Genomic DNA, 17,754 nt, shown 5'->3' on the forward strand with positions numbered 1-17,754 from the left:
GTGGAATTTCCATTTATGTTTGAATTCTGCCCAAGACATTTTCAATAAAGAAACAAATCAAACTTTTCATGAAGAGTTCTTGGTGTGAGGTGCATGACTTAATTGCTATGAATAATACTGGATGTTTTAATGTGCTCTGTGTAGAATGATGTATTCCACAAAGCCACATTCTGTTTTATTGAAACACATCAGGCTCCTATAAACTATTCTCCCCTGACGCTTAATGGATCAGCACCAGGTTAATCATGTTAACCATAAATCCGGTCATAACCATAAATCTGATTCGGCAGACATGACAATATTTGTATAATGTGGCTTTGTTTTGGAACAAACGTAACGACTTCAAATTCTTAATAAACGTTGCTTTGCTCCCTTCCTTGTACTGATATTGTGTCTTGCCGTGTTAGGTGAGACTTGATTCTCCTCAGCAAGTGCTGTTTATTCACATTTACTTTTACCAGCGGATGTGTTAGCATCTTCAGATTTGCATCGTGGGACTGTGTTTATTTTTACTTTTGCGCTTCATCAGATGTACTTTGCTGCTGGTGTCACAAAGCTGCCATCCTACAAGACATTTTGAAATATTGTGACAGGAGTGAGCCAGTAGTAAATGGAGGCAATCGTTCATGTGGTTGGTATATTAACAGCAGGCAAGTAATTAAATCACTTGCAAACATACAGAGGAACAAATTAAAGCTAATCTCACATTCCTGGTTGAACATGATGCCTCCTGCCAAAAGTCGAGCAGATATATAATTGAATACGTTTTCTGTCAAGCTATCCCCAAGGTTATTTACATTTTATATTGTCTTCACGTCTTTAATGTGTTTTTCCATTAGAATATCTGATATTGCTATTTTTGTAGGTGCAGTTTATTCAAGTAATTATTTAGCTGCACTAGTTTTTCGTGCAAAGTCTCTGGAATGTACAGATTTTACACATCATGAGGTTCGGAATATCATATATTTTTGATTTATAGATTTTACTGAGATCTAATGCATTATCTTTTCTGTTTGCATTGAAAACCTGGGTTAAAATTAAACTCACTGTCTTCACATTTGAGATTTTATTTTAACCACATGTAACAAACTACAGTGTGTGTTTCTATTTGAAATTGTAACCCCTGTTTCTTTTGGTAGTTATCGAATTGGGTGAAGGGATTTTTGAGCCGAGAGCAATGAAATCTAAAGAGAAAAGAATGGGATGTGGTATTAAACTATACCAAAGTTTAAGGGAAATCATATAGAGAGCTGAAGATGAATGTGCTTGACAGAGTGCTCCGAAGGAATCAATATATATGGCAACTTTACTTCGAAAAGTAATAATAAAAAAGGGTATATATCATTATATTGGTGTTGGTCTTTTTTCATTGGAAAGCACACCCTTGCTTTATTTCTCCAGCTCAAAGAAGGTTACCCTGAGGCAATCAGTGCTTATGAACTCCAAGTTGTTACCTGGTTCCCTAAAGGATTCACAATATTTCCACTTCTATACACCACCCCCAACCCCAGCCCCTATCTTAACCCACACCCTCCCCACAAGCCCTACCTGAGCAAGGCAATATCATATTCCTTTTAGGCATGCCACTTGGTTCCCAGCCATAAGATGCAGTAATTAGATGTGGACTGCCTTTGTTGTGCCTCTTTGTGAGGAACATACTCCTGAAGGCTGCCCCTTGAACTCTCTTACTCCGCTGCTGCAAAACTTGCAGTCTTTGGAGACTATGCTGGCCTCCTTTGCCACTTTTTGGTTTAACTTAGTAAGAGGAGTACAGAATTCACTCCTCTGCAGCTTACTAAACATCCTCAATTATAATGTACAGAACTCTTCATTCTAATTGTGATTTTATTTTTAAGCAGGTCATTGTTTATACATTGTCTGAACCAGTATTAGTACAGGAACAAATGTATTAGTAACACAGATGCTTTGAGTGCAATTGTTATTTTGTTAATTAATCACATGTGTTGTTGAAACTTTTCAAACATTTTTGATATAAATTGGTCAGCCATCTTTCCATTCCTCACAAAAATAAAAAGAACAAAAGGGTTATTTCAATACAGAGTATCTTATTAGGTTTAACAGGTTGGAGATCTGTATTCATTTTTTGCATGTAAGGGGCATGGAGGGGATTGAGCTGATCATCTATGGCAGGTGCTTGGAAATTCCTTCCCAAGTCATTTGTTCAATTTTCCACTTGCTGCTTCCCAGTGCAAGTGAGAGTCTTCCTTGACCTTGGGTTTTCAATCTCCTTGAACAATCAGAAAGCCATTCCTCACTGCTTTACAGGTAACATGTTTCAATTGACTGTAAATGCTTATGTTGTGTGACCGAAATTGTCAGGCCCCCTGGCATCATGAAGGCGATTGTGCGTGGCTGAAAACATGTGTCTCTGTGCCATTTTTTTAACTTAAAGAGTAGAGTGCTGTTTTGTTGTCTTCAAAGACAACAGTTTGCATAGTGTTCTCTTCATTGTGCTCTGTGTCTCCTGCTCCAGAGCTGCAAACTCATAAGAAATGAGAAGATATTCTTTAGCTTAAATAAAGGCCCTGATTGGTCAATTGGTCAAGTGTCCAAAATTGACCAGGTGGAACTGAGACCTGAACAAAATAAACTGATCTTCCACAGGATGTGATTTTATTAAGTACAGTATGTAATGACTATGGCAAAACTGGGTTTCTCCCTTGCATTAATAATGTATGCATTGAAATATGTACAATTTGACATTATACTAATTGGCACTTTGTTTCGACACCGTCACCATTTCCTTACCCCAAAATAAATAAAATAAAAATCTGCATGTATTATAAATGCGAAACAGCAGCTTGAGTTGATGGGTTTCATGCATCACAAAAAAGGTGTTGCTTTAATTATTTATCAAGCCTCGGAAAATGAGAACTGAAAGCAGTCAAAATCCCTAATACGTTTTGCAGGGCTCCAGCTCTTTCTTTTGCTGCAATCCTCCTAAGGTATCCTTCCCATTTGATTAGTTTTGTGTTGTTGTTGTGTCTAAATTTGTCAAATAAAGACAATATGGCCTCAGGGGGAGGTTGTTGTATCCATGGCAACATGGATGTGGATTCTAGTATCTGCATGATGAAGTGCTGACTCTCCTAACGTGTGGCGCACTGAGCAGGGCTTTGTTTCCGCAATTAGTTACTGGCACTAATTTATAGCTTGAGGATAATAAAGGTAACAGGAAAGGGAGAGATGTGAAATTCTTGTTGGCTGTGTACCTGTTTCAGATTTTGATCGTACATGAACGCAATCAGACATTCATAAACTAGCACAATAATTTATCTAGCAGAGAGATTACCCAATGCAGTCTCACATTTCATCATTCTGTCGTGCCTTCTTAAAAAGCATGTATATTTTTTGTCTGTGCTGCTGATTTTCTTTTTTTTTTCCCGTGTTACTGAGCGTGATTAATCGGTTCATTTTTTAACTAAATCAAAACATATAAGTGATTGTATTGATGAGCCCTTGTAGGAGGTCTAGATTGGTTACATAATTTCTTTACCAGGATGATTATAATGTTGAATCACTGTGGTTTGCGCTTAAAAGTGCATTCTGGCGTTCTGTCGGAGGTGTTTTATGTTAAATATTTATTTTTTGGCCTGAGATGGATCCCAGGGGCAGGTGCCGCATTTGTCTGAAACGATTGTCCTCAGTCGGACTTCATGAATCAGCAGCTGCGGCCGGGCTGTCTGAGAGCTGCCAACCCTGTGAAACTACAGGGACCCTTCGAGCTCAGAGCCCTGACATAAGCTGAGCTGAAGCTAAAGGTCCTGTCAGGTGAAGATGATTTTAGTTAGAACTGTAGCTATAAAGAAAAATCTGCATTTGTGTTTGAATAGATTGCAAAAGAAAACATAATTCAGGCTCTGCGTCTTTAGAGTGCCAGTAGAAATAGATCTTTTTACAGGTGTGGGGCTTCTAGATATCTTAGAGTCTAACAGCACACAGGAATCCTTAATACTTGAACTACAAAGCAGTGTGATGTTACTTTCTGCAAAAGAGTTAATTAATGATGGTCATTGTGTGTTATAATGGCCCTGTAAAAAGGTGGTCCTTTAGTCATTAATTTTGTAATGTTGCATTGCAGATACTAATAGTTTTTGCTGAACTCTGTACTTAATCTGTTTGTGGTCAGTCTTTCTTATTGTAAAGATATAGCTGTCATGTTCTAATTTATGAATGGGGGGATGAACAATTTTACCTAAACGAACCCTGTTCCCATTGACATGTCTAACATACCTAAAACAGTCAGGCTGTGGTAGAAGAAGGTGACTTCAGGTGTTATTATGTACAGGTAATGAAATGTCTGTAATGGTCAAATCATGGCACAAATAAGACCTTCCTCTAAACTGCATATAATTGCAACCAGGCAGTGACTGACCTGGCAGACATTTAATTAATTTGCTGCAATTGCTTCTTAACACATGACAAGTGCTGACAGCAGTGATTTAACCTGCCATCTTTTGCTTTCAAACAATAAAGAAATAAAACAAAACAGCTCAAGCCAAAAGAAACTGCTCTGCTGACTGAAGATGTCACAACTGAATTCTTTTTTTAGAAAATTCCCCCTTCGCATTAGTCAGCTTTTGGGTCTTTTATACTAAAATCTCAACATTGTTAATCTAACATATATTTATTTCTTTATTTAGTACTTTTGTTAAAACCATCCACATCATCCACTCTTTCTAAATATCAGCTCCTGTGTCTCTTGAGACTTGCTACTGTTTTCTCATCTCTAGAGCTCATTCTGTTTTTTTTCTTGGTTTTATTTGCAGTGGGAATTTTGATGGATTACATAAGATGACATAAAACAATATATATTGTAATAAACCTACTTTATATTATATATATACACCGATCAGCCATAACATTATGACCACTGAGAGGTGAAGTGAATAACACTGATAATCTCGTTATCATGGCACCTGTCAGTGGGTGGGATATATTAGGCAACATGTGATCATTTTGTCCTCAAAGTTGATGTGTTAGAAGCAGGAAAAATGGGCGAGCGTAAGGATCTGAGCGACTTTGACAAGGGCCAAATTGTGATGGGTAGACGACTGGGTCAGAGCATCTCCAAAACTGCAGCTCTTGTGGGGTGTTCCCGGTCTGCAGTGGTCAGTACCTATCAAAAGTGGTCCAAGGAAGGAAAAGCGGTGAACCGGCGACAGGGTCATGGGCGGCCAAGGCTCATTGATGCACGTGGGGAGCGAAGACTGGCCCGTGTGGTCCGATCCAACAGACGAGCTACTGTAGCTCAAATTGCTGAAGTTAATGCTAGTTCTGATAGAAAGGTGTCGTCAGAACACAGAGTGCATCGCAGTTTGCGTATGGGGCTGCGTAGACGCAGACCAGTCAGGGTGCCCATGCTGACCCCTGTCCACTGCCAAAAGTGCCTACAATGGGCACGAAAGCATCAGAACTGGACCACGGAGCAATGGAAGAAGGTGGCCTGGTCTAATGAATCACGAGTTCAAGGTGTTGACTTGGCCTCTAAATTCCCCAGATCTCAATCCAATCGAGCATCTGTGTGATGTGCTGGACAAACAAGTCCGATCCTTGGAGGCCCCACCTCGCAACTTATAGGACTTAAAGGATCTGCTGCTAACGTGTTGGTGCCAGATACCACAGCACACCTTCAGAGGTCTAGTGGAGTCCATGCCTCGACGGGTCAGGGCTGGTTTGGCAGCAAAAGGGGAACCTACACAATATTAGGCAAGTGGTCATAATGTTATGGCTGATCGGTGTGTAAATATATATATATATATATATATATATATATATATATATATATATATATATACAGTGAGGGGAAAAAAGTATTTGATCCCCTGCTGATTTTGTACGTTTGCCCACTGACAAAGAAATGATCAGTCTATAATTTTAATGGTAGGTGTATTTTAACACTGAGAGACAGAATAACAACAAAAAAATCCAGAAAAAAACGCATTTCAAAAAAGTTATAAATTGATTTGCATGTTAATGAGGGAAATAAGTATTTGACCCCTTCGACTTAGTACTTGGTGGCAAAACCCTTGTTGGCAATCACAGAGGTCAGACGTTTCTTGTAGTTGGCCACCAGGTTTGCACACATCTCAGGAGGGATTTTGTCCCACTCCTCTTTGCAGATCCTCTCCAAGTCATTAAGGTTTCGAGGCTGACGTTTGGCAACTCGAACCTTCAGCTCCCTCCACAGATTTTCTATGGGATTAAGGTCTGGAGACTGGCTAGGCCACTCCAGGACCTTAATGTGCTTCTTCTTGAGCCACTCCTTTGTTGCCTTGGCTGTGTGTTTTGGGTCATTGTCATGCTGGAATACCCATCCACGACCCATTTTCAATGCCCTGGCTGAGGGAAGGAGGTTCACCCAAGAGTTGACGGTACATGGCCCCGTCCATCGTCCCTTTGATGTGGTGCAGTTGTCCTGTCCCCTTAGCAGAAAAACACCCCCAAAGCATAATGTTTCCACCTGCGTACTGCTCCGTGTCTCCTTACTCCTCTATTCATGGACAAAGAACGTCAAATTGGTGCCGGAAGCGGGAAGGATGGAAGGAGCTCGGAGGAAAGTTACTGTAGCAGACCAGCGGGACTTTCAACAGGAGATTCACCGCCTTACAGCCAAGATAGAGCGGATGACCAGGGAGATGACGCCGACAGCGATACGACAGCCTGCCAGCGAACCACCGCCCTTCCCTGCATCACCAGCCTGGGCGGAGGAAAGCAAGCTTCGTGGGACAGCGGCCACCCCTCCCTGCATGGGTAGGCAGAGATCAGCGGCGTTCAGCGATGCGGCAAGCTGAGGGAGAAAGCGCTCGGCCAGCCAGGGCAGACAGAGAAGAACAGCGGCCAAACGCAGACCGCCAGCATTCGTCTTCACCGATACGGCAAGCCGACAGAGGAAGCGCAGACTGCCCCAACAGAGATGATGAGCAGTACTACCTGACAGCCCCAGTCAGCCCACACTGCTGTCGACCTGGAGTTCCCACACACAGAGTTAATATTGCTCGATACGATGGTTCTACACCGTGGGAAACAGTTTGAGCTAGGGGCATGGACAAATGGCTGGACGCAGGCTGAGAAAGCAGGCCATCTTGCAAAAGCATTGGAGGGGCGGGCTCAACAGGTGCTGCAAGACGTCACTCTACAAGAACGTCACCAATTCTCAGCCCTGGCTGCAGCTCTTCGCAGGCGTTTTGGTGAGGAAGAGACGGCTGAAAAGCTGTCTGAAAAAAGAAGACAGGTGGGCGAAAAACTCGGTGCGCTTGCTGCAGACTTGAACTTCTTAGTGAAGAAAAGCTATCCTGACAAGGTAAGCTGGCTTTACAAGCTTTCCTACGTGCATTAACCCCTGAAAACCTGCGGCAGCAAGTGCGTCTCACAGCTCCTGTTTCACTGGATCAAGCATTAGAGCAAGCAAAGAGAATTGAAGCAGTAATGAGGGACAGTTATAGCGGGCAGGCACGTAGCCAAGTTTTAACCTGTCGAGCTGGGGAAGACGTTTACGATGAAAGTGAGGGGGAACTGTGTGTCAAGCCATGTCAGCTGAACAAATACAGCGCCTTTGCTGTCGGCGCTGTGGCAAGAAGGGCCATTTTGCTTATGAATGCCGTAGCCCACTGCCACGCAACACCTCGGAACGGCCAACGGGACGATATAAAAGGGGGATCACTGTCCTGTCCTTCCTCTCCCCCTCCCTATGCTGAAACCACTGCAATCGTTGGCCGGATCAGGCAGGGCCGCAGCCTCTTTCTCTCCTGCAGCCTGGAGGGGGAGGCTTGCAGAGCCTTGATTGACACAGGCTCTACCATCTCCATCGTCCGTCCTGACCTCCTCCCACCACACGATGAAGACGCATTGACTGCTTGGAAGCCCACCCAGGTCTGCTAAAAAACAGTGACTGGCCAGGTCACACCCATACTCGGCAGGCGTTTTTTGGACATTCGTTTTGGAGGCCGCACAGTTAAGCACGAGTTCTGGCTTGCGGCCATCCGAGACCCATGCATACTGGGCCTTGACTTCCTCACAGCTATAGGCGCAACACTTGAGCTCTGCAGTGCTGAACTGCATGCTGGGAAGACCAGAGTACAGCTGGAGGCTGGCAACGAAAAGATGGGATCTCCATCTCTTCCATGAGGGAGTCCCCACAACAGCAACGGGGGGAAGATGGCCAGCCCCCCCTTGGACTAGAAGTGTCGTCTACAGCAGTGCAGGAGTCCAGATCAAAGGGGCCATCAGAAGAGACACTACAGGCAGTGCAGGAGCAGCAATCCACAGCAATGCGGACGCATTATCCCGCCGCCCCTGCGAGACAGAGGCCTGCTGCCACTGTGATCGCCAGGAGAGGAAGGAAGAACAACAAGGCTTCACAGGTCTGGTAAGGGCAACTGCTGCTGCCGGGGGTGAGGTGTGTTGTACCGTCGGCCTGTGGACTGCCGTGCTTCGCCAGGTGCATGGAGCTGTGGGGGCAGGGCACTTTGGTGTGTCAAAGACGCTGCGACGCCTCCACCTCTGCTTCTATTGGCCTGGCTGCCGCCGGTCCATTGAGGAAGAAGTCTACCGGTGTGATGCATGCACTGCCAAGAAGGTCCCCCAGGACCGCTCCCAAGCCCCCTTCAGCAATACCAGGTAGGGGCGCCAATGGAGAGGAAGGGTGTAGACATTCTAGGGCCCTTCCCCCGCACAACCACTATGTCCTGGTGGCCATGGACTACTTTACAAAGTGGTGCCCGACCAGGCCACCACCACGGTAGCTGAGAAGTTGGTGGCGGAGATGTTCTGCCGTTTCGGGGCACTGGAGGAGCTCCACAGTGACCAGGGGCGGAATTTTGAGGCACAGGTTTTTCGGGAAGTGTGTCGACTTTTGGGGGTGCATAAGACCAGAACAACTCCTCTGCACCCTCAGAGCGACGGGCTAGTTGAATGTTTCAATAAGCAACCCTAGCAACGCAACTGGCTATCCTGACAAGTGCCCACCAGAAGGATTGGGACCTTCATCTGCCCTTGGTCCTGCTGGCGTATCATTCGACTGTTCAGGAAACCACGGGATGCACCCCAGCACCTCTCATGTTCAGGAGGGAACTCCGCACACCTGTGGATCTGGTGTTCGGTCGCCGCCGTAACCTGAAATCCCCGAAGCAGCAGGCCCAAGATATTTATACCTTCTACGCCAGCGGTTGACCACAGCACACAACTTTGCCCGGCAACACCACTCTGAGGCAGGGTGAGACAATCGGTGCCACGGGCGGGACTTCAAAGGTGGGGAGTCTGTCTGGGTTTTCTGCCCCTGGCGGAAGAAAGGCCTGTGCCCCAAACTCTCCAATGAATGGGAGGGCCCCTGCGAGGTGCTGGAGCGCATCTCTGAGGTGGTGTATTGGGTCAGGCTGCAGACCCAGAACCGGGTTTTGGTTCTCCACAGGGACTGGCTGGCCCCCTACCGGCCCAAGGATGGCGCTGGGGATAACGCCGGTACTCCAACTGGCACTGGGGAAGAAGATCCACTAAGGGGCACCACACCAGACAGCCAGTTTTCCCCTGGACTCCAGGCAGACGAGTCCATGGCGGACATGAGTCTATCAGGTGGTGGGTCAACGCCACCCCTCCGCCGCAGTAGGCGTACCCGAAGGCCCCCCATTAGGCTCAGGGACTAGAGACTACATTATGGTGGCCGACGGGACGTCTGGCTGTTGGAGGGGGCAATGTAACGTCCTAGCCCCTGAGTACTGTCCTTCCCTGCAGACTGTTCAGTGCGGTTGCGCATTTACACATACAATCTCCACTGCATATGCCGCCCATCACCCCCTGCGGTGCACCTTTCCTTATGTTACAGTTATGTTGTTGTTGTTGTTGTTGTTGTTGTTGTTGTTGTGTTGGGATGCCAGTTAGGTGGGGAGGAGGAGGGAATGTTGTATGTGTGTTATTTTACTATGTGTAGGCTTAATTGGTGTCTGTGTACCCTAAGCCGGTGTGCTTGCTTCAGGAATACCCCTCCTCCTTCTATCATTCTGTCTATGTCTCAGTTTTAAGGAGCTTCTGATAATTTTTAATGATTTTATTAATTTCAATTTCATTTTTTCATATTTGAACTGTGTTTTCCTTTATAGTCAAACATGCACACACACACACACACATACATATATATTGTTCCAGATCATGTCTGTTATTAGATTTGTTCATTAATTTCTGTAATTTTGTATTTACTATAGTTTTGTAAAACTAACAAGACATTTGTTTTTCTCTCTACATTGTATAGGCCATGTGTGTCTGTTAGAGAGAACAACAAATAAAACATGTTATACAGTATCTAAAAATGTATTTACAAATCACTTATGACTGAAAGTTTAAAAGTAATTTTATAACACGGTTACTCAGTGAGTAGTGTGGAAGTAAAGTTAGAAATTCCAGTGGTCAGTATTTTACTTCTTGTATACTTAAGAAAGATAAGGTCAAGTCAACAGCCAGGCCAGAAGGTAGTTTGATCCCTGTTTGTTATTTTCAGTTAGCATCCTGGAGACAATGACAAACAGTATGATTTGAGTGTCTGCTCCTTAATCCTTGTATTGACCCATGGACTCTGTCCTCTAATAATATATTCAGCTTAGCTAGTTTTTTAGATAACATAGTAATTACTTTTTAATTGTAATCAGATCTTTGTTTTCTGTCTATAAAAAGCTCTGACTTATAACATGGATGCAGAGCAGCTTTGGGATCTTCTTGATTCACTGCTGTTCTCCACGCTGCGTGTAATAAAGGCATTGCAACAAACCTTCCAACCTGATTGAAGACTGATTGTTCTTCCACAGTAGCATGACTGGTGTTTGTGAATAATGCCTCTTTTAGTAACATTTAACGTCACTGAATGAGTTCAAATTAACGTATGATTTTTTTTTCCATTACATGGTATTGAAAAGGAAAATGTTGTTGTTTTTGTAGCATAATAATTACCTACCCACTTTGCCATGTGCTTATTTGAACTGATTCGCCTTTGGGGAAGCCAGAGCTCTAAAGAGCATAAACTAAAAATGTAAAGGTGCGATTAATGCTCATTTAATTTCACAGCAGAGTGTTTCCTAATCTCAAATCCAAGGGTGATTGCATACCAAATGTGTCAGGTTGTAAGAGTAAGAGCTTTTTTTTCCTTTTTTTCTTGCTCATCTGTATGTGTTTGTTTTGGTTTTTTGGATGATTGCATGCAAAGGAAGGAATGTGTGTGCAAGTTTACTGATTTGCAAAAGTTTATTTTCAATATGCAGCATGATTTCCTTAGAGGTCAAACAAAATAAACTGCAAGTGACATTGAAGTTAAGCATCTGCAAATGGAAAATAGGCATCACAATTTAAGTTTTAGATGAACGCTTTACAACTTACTGTTCAATTGAAAGCTGCTGCCAGGTGATTATTCAGAGAGTGCAGAAAGTCCCCAGGGTGTTATAGATTTAAATAACATTCTGCCACGGATGTCTTGATTCAGTTCATTCCCATATCTGTTAAGCAGCAATTCTATTTTTATGACAGCCCTGCCACAGGACAGTGCAGTGTGTTCCCATTCCTGGCACTATCCCCTACAAATATGTACCTTGGAAAGTCTCCACGAGGCATAGTAAAGAAGAGGAAATCAAAGTGATGGCATTGCGAACTATTTTACCACAGTGTCAAATCAACTAAACTAATGCATGGTACTAATGATAAATCGAGATATAATTCAGGTGCATGCATCAATAAAATAAAGGTTGACTGAAATTAAAAAAGTACATTTACCCCTTCAGGATGTAAAATATTAGAACGTAAATCTGATTTTGCTGAATCTGCAGTTGGGTTCATGTTGTTCCATTTCAAATCTCATGATCTTTACATGCACATGCACTCTTTAATTATATGCACTAGAATTATTTCATAGAAGTGATGTTTTTATTTAAAAGCAAACATATGGGTGCCTTTAGGACAGACAAGAACACTTTGTGTGAAAACAGTGGGCATATTAGAATGAGTTCATATCACAATAATTAAAATGTCTTTTCCAGATCATTTTTGTTTTATTGTTTCCCTCATGGAGAATCAACACTCTTGTATTAAAATAAATTATTAAGTTATACCTATCAGATGTTTGTTTTGTTTTGAAGTTTCAATAAATATTTCAGGTCAGAGTAAACAATAGCCCATGCTGATTTATGACGTGACACAGTTCAATAATCGATATTTCTTGCACACTTGCACAGATGTTTCTGTACTAAATAAAACAAACATTACGAAAGGCCTACATTATATTGCATACTTCACTGCACCATAATGAAATACATATTATTTTATTTTATTGTATGCCTACTTAGGCTGTTGTAAAACTTTATTGTTTCAAAAACATGCTCTTTATCGTTTATGTTTTATGACTGTGTTTGCAAATTAAAATGCAGTGAAAATGCCTCAAAGTCATCAAGAGCTTCTTTACACTCTCAGAGCAATAAAGCAATTGATGGTTTTGTGTACATGATACACTCATCTGTAATTCACACTGAACAGCGCTGCGCTCTGTCTCTGCTGTCTAATGTGCTCAGAGAGTTCACTTATTGTCAATGACACCTCTTGGATACATTGCAAAATGATCACTTTGCTATAAAACCCTTATTCAAACTGCTTAACTTTAATTATCTCACAATATAAAACACTTTGCTTTTTGCAGTTGCAGAGTTGTTTTTGACGCAACATCAATTCCCTGTTGTATCCGGTCAACTATAAGAAAAACACAAACTCGTTCCCCACTGTATAACATTGAATACATTATGTATTTACTTTTATAGGTTTAAAGTATATGGTGAGGATTCTTTCTGCAATGCATTTTCAACATACAATATAAATATATGGATAACAGACTCAAATATATTTAAAAACAGTTTAGATTGACCAAAAAGGGGCCAAATTTTGCATATTAAAAATATACGGATCGCACATTTCTACTGTCTATTAAAAATGTATATTTGTTCCTCCAGACAACTCCGGTCAGTGAACGATTGCACCACTGCTTTAGCAAACGTTTGCAAAAGACTTCTGTGACATTAAAAAAAAAAAAAACACTTTATATCTTGACCCTTGGCATCAATGCAAATTTGAACCTTTCTGCGCTGACCCCAGTTATAAGACACTGTTTTACAATAGACCGCATGACTCATTTGTTTAATGTTTTTAGTATCTTCAGGCAAATTCATATTTTTTCCAAATTGAAACACAGTGGCAGCTCTTCGGTGCTTTTTGAAACTGTGTTTGAATTTCACAGTGCTCCACACATGGAAGACAGACTTCAGTAAACTGATGCCAATACCAGTTTTCAGAAAACAGCCTGCATGGATGTGTGCAGATACCATTAACAGAAATATACTCTTTAGAGCTCAGATGGCAGCCTTTGTATGCTGCTGTTGTAAGACATTTAATCACAGATAGATACACGAAACTTGCAAATGTCAGTTAGCTAATTTTAGGCACACGGCACATAATATATTTTGCACATTTTCACAGGTCTCACAATGGTTAGTTTTAGATATCTTACTCTCCCTAATGAGAAGACAATTAAATGTACGGATTTGTTTCTTCACCACTGTGGAGTGAATAAGATCAGTGTGAGAAACCAGTCAAATCTGTGACCTTTTTTTCTTCTTCTCTTTGTTGTTTCAAGGAGGGTGCTACTGTAATGTATTTAAAATCGAGATTTCTTTTTGTGGTGTAACGATTTCTCAAATGTTCTGAACTGTGATGTGGTTTTACATTTTGACCTGTGTAGCCTGGTTAATTGACAAATGTGTTACAGCTGCTGTGTAGGTAGAGAGGCAAGCTGTTCAGACATTTGCAGAATTCAGCCCAACATGCCTTCACATTTACAAACAATTACTGGACTAACCCCGAGGACACAGAAACTGAGAATTTCGTATCGGAAGAAAATAAACTAACAGATTGAATGTAGGAGGACTTTTTGCTCTAAATGGAGGATGAAAGTGACAATACACACACATCGAAAGCCAGAAATCATGATTTAAAATGCAACTAATTTTAGATAATCAAATAAATAATTAAGACATATTATAGTCTTATCATACTGATATATGGATAGTAACACATTTTTGCACATTTTTGGAAGGATTGGATTTTGTGTTTTATAAAGTATACTTAAGAAACAAACACAAAGTAAATTAAAGCCCATGATAATTAATGATGCCAACCAATACATTATCTCAATGCATCTAGTTTTATTTATTCTGTAAGTTTAATTAAATTAAAAAGAATAAAAACAGGACACACAGGACACGATGTGACAGGTACTGTTCAGTAACATGTTTTTTAATTTATTTTTTAACATCAAATTAAATAACAGACGTAAATTACAATAACTTATTATATAAAAGTAAATGATTTTTTTTTTTTTTAATAAGAAACATAATCAACTTGATAACCATCTATATATTCCCAACCATGAGGAATAGAGAGAGGAATTATTAAATGTGAAGATTTCTCAATGGGGTTTTAGAACTGTCTTTGAAATTGTCTTTGAAAATCAAGAACTATGATCAATTTGGGATATACAAATCCATCTGATATATTGTGGATTAGTAAGAGTTTGACAGCTTTGTCTGGAAAGGTTATACAATGCTACAGTTCACATTTTGGATTAATCCAAAGCCAAAATGACTTCTAAAACTTCAAATTAAACTAATAACATTAGCTGCATTTAGCACTGAAATCTATTCAGTAATGCGTTAAGTGTGTTGGAACCGAGAAGAGAAAATAAAACATTCAAGAGTCGGACTGTATTTTTGAGAGAATGTTAATTGTGTATTATTTTTCTAGTTCTCCTCTACAAATACATGTTAACTTATTTCATATTAATTTGGCATGTTATCATTCAGTGATGTGTTGTCTAGACAGAATAGATACCTGTCTCGTTAGTTTCTATATTTCTTTTCCAGAAGTTAAATTCACTTCATTCGCTGTTGTATTTTATGAAGTGTAACAAAGATGAACTAGCTGTTGTACAGTGTTTCATGTTTTTATTAACATTTTTAATAGTAATTTCTCATGCTGCATTTTAGCATAACTAATTAATTACCTGTCTCCCTGGGATGACAGCTGAGTTTGTCAAAATCTTTAAATGGAAGACCGGCATCCTCTGCAATTACATTTTGTTGGGTTGTAAAACTCAGCTGGTTGGAAATCTTTAAAGGCCAGGGTTGAGTGGAGGAGTTGTTATTCAAGATTTTTTCTATTAAATGTCTTTTGGACTGATATTGATTCTTTTTATACCATCACCTTTCCATTTAATATCAGGCCAATTAAAATGTTATATTGTGGCACTAAACAAATGGTCGTTCTTCGTGATGTCTCAGTGACATGAAGGGAGAACATGGTCGGCAGCAAACACAAGTTCAGAAAGTAGTATCTGTTGTTTTTAGCTGTTTTACCAGTCTGAATTCCAACATTTTAGTTTCTGGAGTAGAATTATTTTCCACTCCCTGGAATTGATTATCTATTTATAGTTATTTATCTGTAGTTAATTTAATCAGATTAACGATATTTCCTCTATGATATATCCAAATCAGTATGTTCAGTTCAGGTAATTCTGCCATACTACTGCACTTTTCATATTTTTTGATGCAGATATCATCATGAAATAATAAAATGCATGAATATGCCTCCCATGTTGTGTTTTACACCAGAAAATTGGTAATTGTTTCAGCCAATACAAAAATAAATTCTATACAGAGTTGTGTTTTGTGTACAAACAAATACAATGTTTATTGTGATGTTTTAATAGTCAGATATTCTGATTTGTTTTTTACTTTTAAATCTTTGCTAATATCAGTGACATCCTGCAGGCACTACGCTCTGCCTGTCACAGGCTGTAGGTGTCTTCAGTGGGGAAAGAGGCAGGTTTTAGGTTTTTATTTCATTCTATTAAATATGCAAATATTAATTAGTTCTTAATCTAGGCAATCTTAATTAGTTTCAGTGAAAAGTGGTTTGATCAAAGCAGCTGTAAACAATAACATACTCAGATTTTGATGATGCAGATTTTGACATTAGGATTCCTAAGGAAGCCATAATACTAGGTCCCAGAAGAAATGATTTGATAAAGCAAAATAAATCTGCAAACTTTCTATATGTTCTGCTGAAATTGTATAATCAAATAACTCAATTAAAACACATTCAGGGGACTCTGCATATGGCAATAGTTGTGTAACACTGGGCAGATTATCTTAAATCACCTTGCCTACTGGTAAACACAGATCTTTCAATGTTCTGGAAGACATCCAATGGGATTATTTGAATAGTTTAACTGCCTCTGGGCCTTCTATACTTTTCTTATAAAAATGTTGTCTTCAACCAAAACATTTTAAATGGTTTCTATTTTAATGCTTTACATTTGAAAGTATAGTATCTTGGGATAGCCCACATCCACATAACAGAAATTTGCTGAACATATGCATTTGCCGTGAACCAATAATTATACATACATTATAGACCCCTGGTGAAATGTAAAAATGTTTCACAGTAATGGAAAAGTGTGACATTTTGTTATACATTTTATATGTTCAATGACATTGTATAGAGTTAAATAAAATAATGAATGTAATACACTAATATATCAATAATTACAATTATTGATAAGGGAAGTGGGATTAAGTGGAATGATTGTAAGATTTGAGACCAGCATTTTAGTGCTTTTTCACCAGCTCGTCACCACTGGATACAACCTACAACCACTAATAATGAAAATACTGACAATAAGGGGGGAAAACACGAAGGCCAAAAAAAGCTAGTAGAAAGACAACCATGGCATTAGAATCCTGGCTGGCAAACCAAGCTCTGCTATATATCCAACATAAATGTATATTGTAACGGCCACCAAGGTGCCGGAGCTGCCCAGGCTCATTAGTATGCGCACTGCGCACTGGACATTAAAGTGGAGAGTATGGGATGTTTGTGGTTTGAGGATGTTTATCAGTATACTGCATTTGTTCTCCCATGTCCTCTCACTGTGTGTGTTCCTCTGTCTGTGTTCTGTTCCCCCCCACCCCCGAGTTACCTCATCTTTCCCCAGTTCTCTCTGCTGCCTATCCCTGCCTTTATAAAGAACATAAGAAAGTTTACAAAGGAGAGCAGGCCATTCGACCCATCGTGCTCGTTTGGTGTCCATTAATAACTAAGTGATCTAAGGATCCTATCCAGTCTATTTTTAAATGTTCCCAAACTTTCAGCATCTACCACATTGCTGGGGAGTTTGTTCCAGATTGTGATGCCTCTCTGTGTAAAGAAGTGTCTCCTGTTTTCCGTTTTGAATGCCTTGAAGCCCAATTTCCATTTGTGTCCCCGGGTCCGTGTGTCCCTGCTGATCTGGAAAAGCTCCTCTGGTTTGATGTGGTCGATGCCTTTCATGATTTTGAAGACTTGAATCAAGTCCCCATGTAGTCTCCTCTGTTCCAGGGTGAAAAGGTTCAGTTCCTCAGTCTCTCAGTAAGACATTCCCTTCAGACCTGGAATAAGTCTGGTTGCTCTCCTCTGAACTGCCTCTAGAGCAGCGATATCTTTCTTGAAGTGTGGAGTCCAGAACTGTACACAGTATCCAGATGAATTGACTTCAAGGCAAACTACAGACAATGCTAACTTCAATTAAGGCAAAGTTAAAACAAAATGGGGAATGCTAAGACTGGTCCCACCACAGTGGAAGTCTCGTGTTTCTAAACCCATACTTGGCAGTAAGTTTGA

The sequence above is a fragment of the Amia ocellicauda genome, chromosome 11 (assembly GCF_036373705.1).
Source record: "Amia ocellicauda isolate fAmiCal2 chromosome 11, fAmiCal2.hap1, whole genome shotgun sequence".
NCBI lineage: Eukaryota > Metazoa > Chordata > Actinopteri > Amiiformes > Amiidae > Amia > Amia ocellicauda.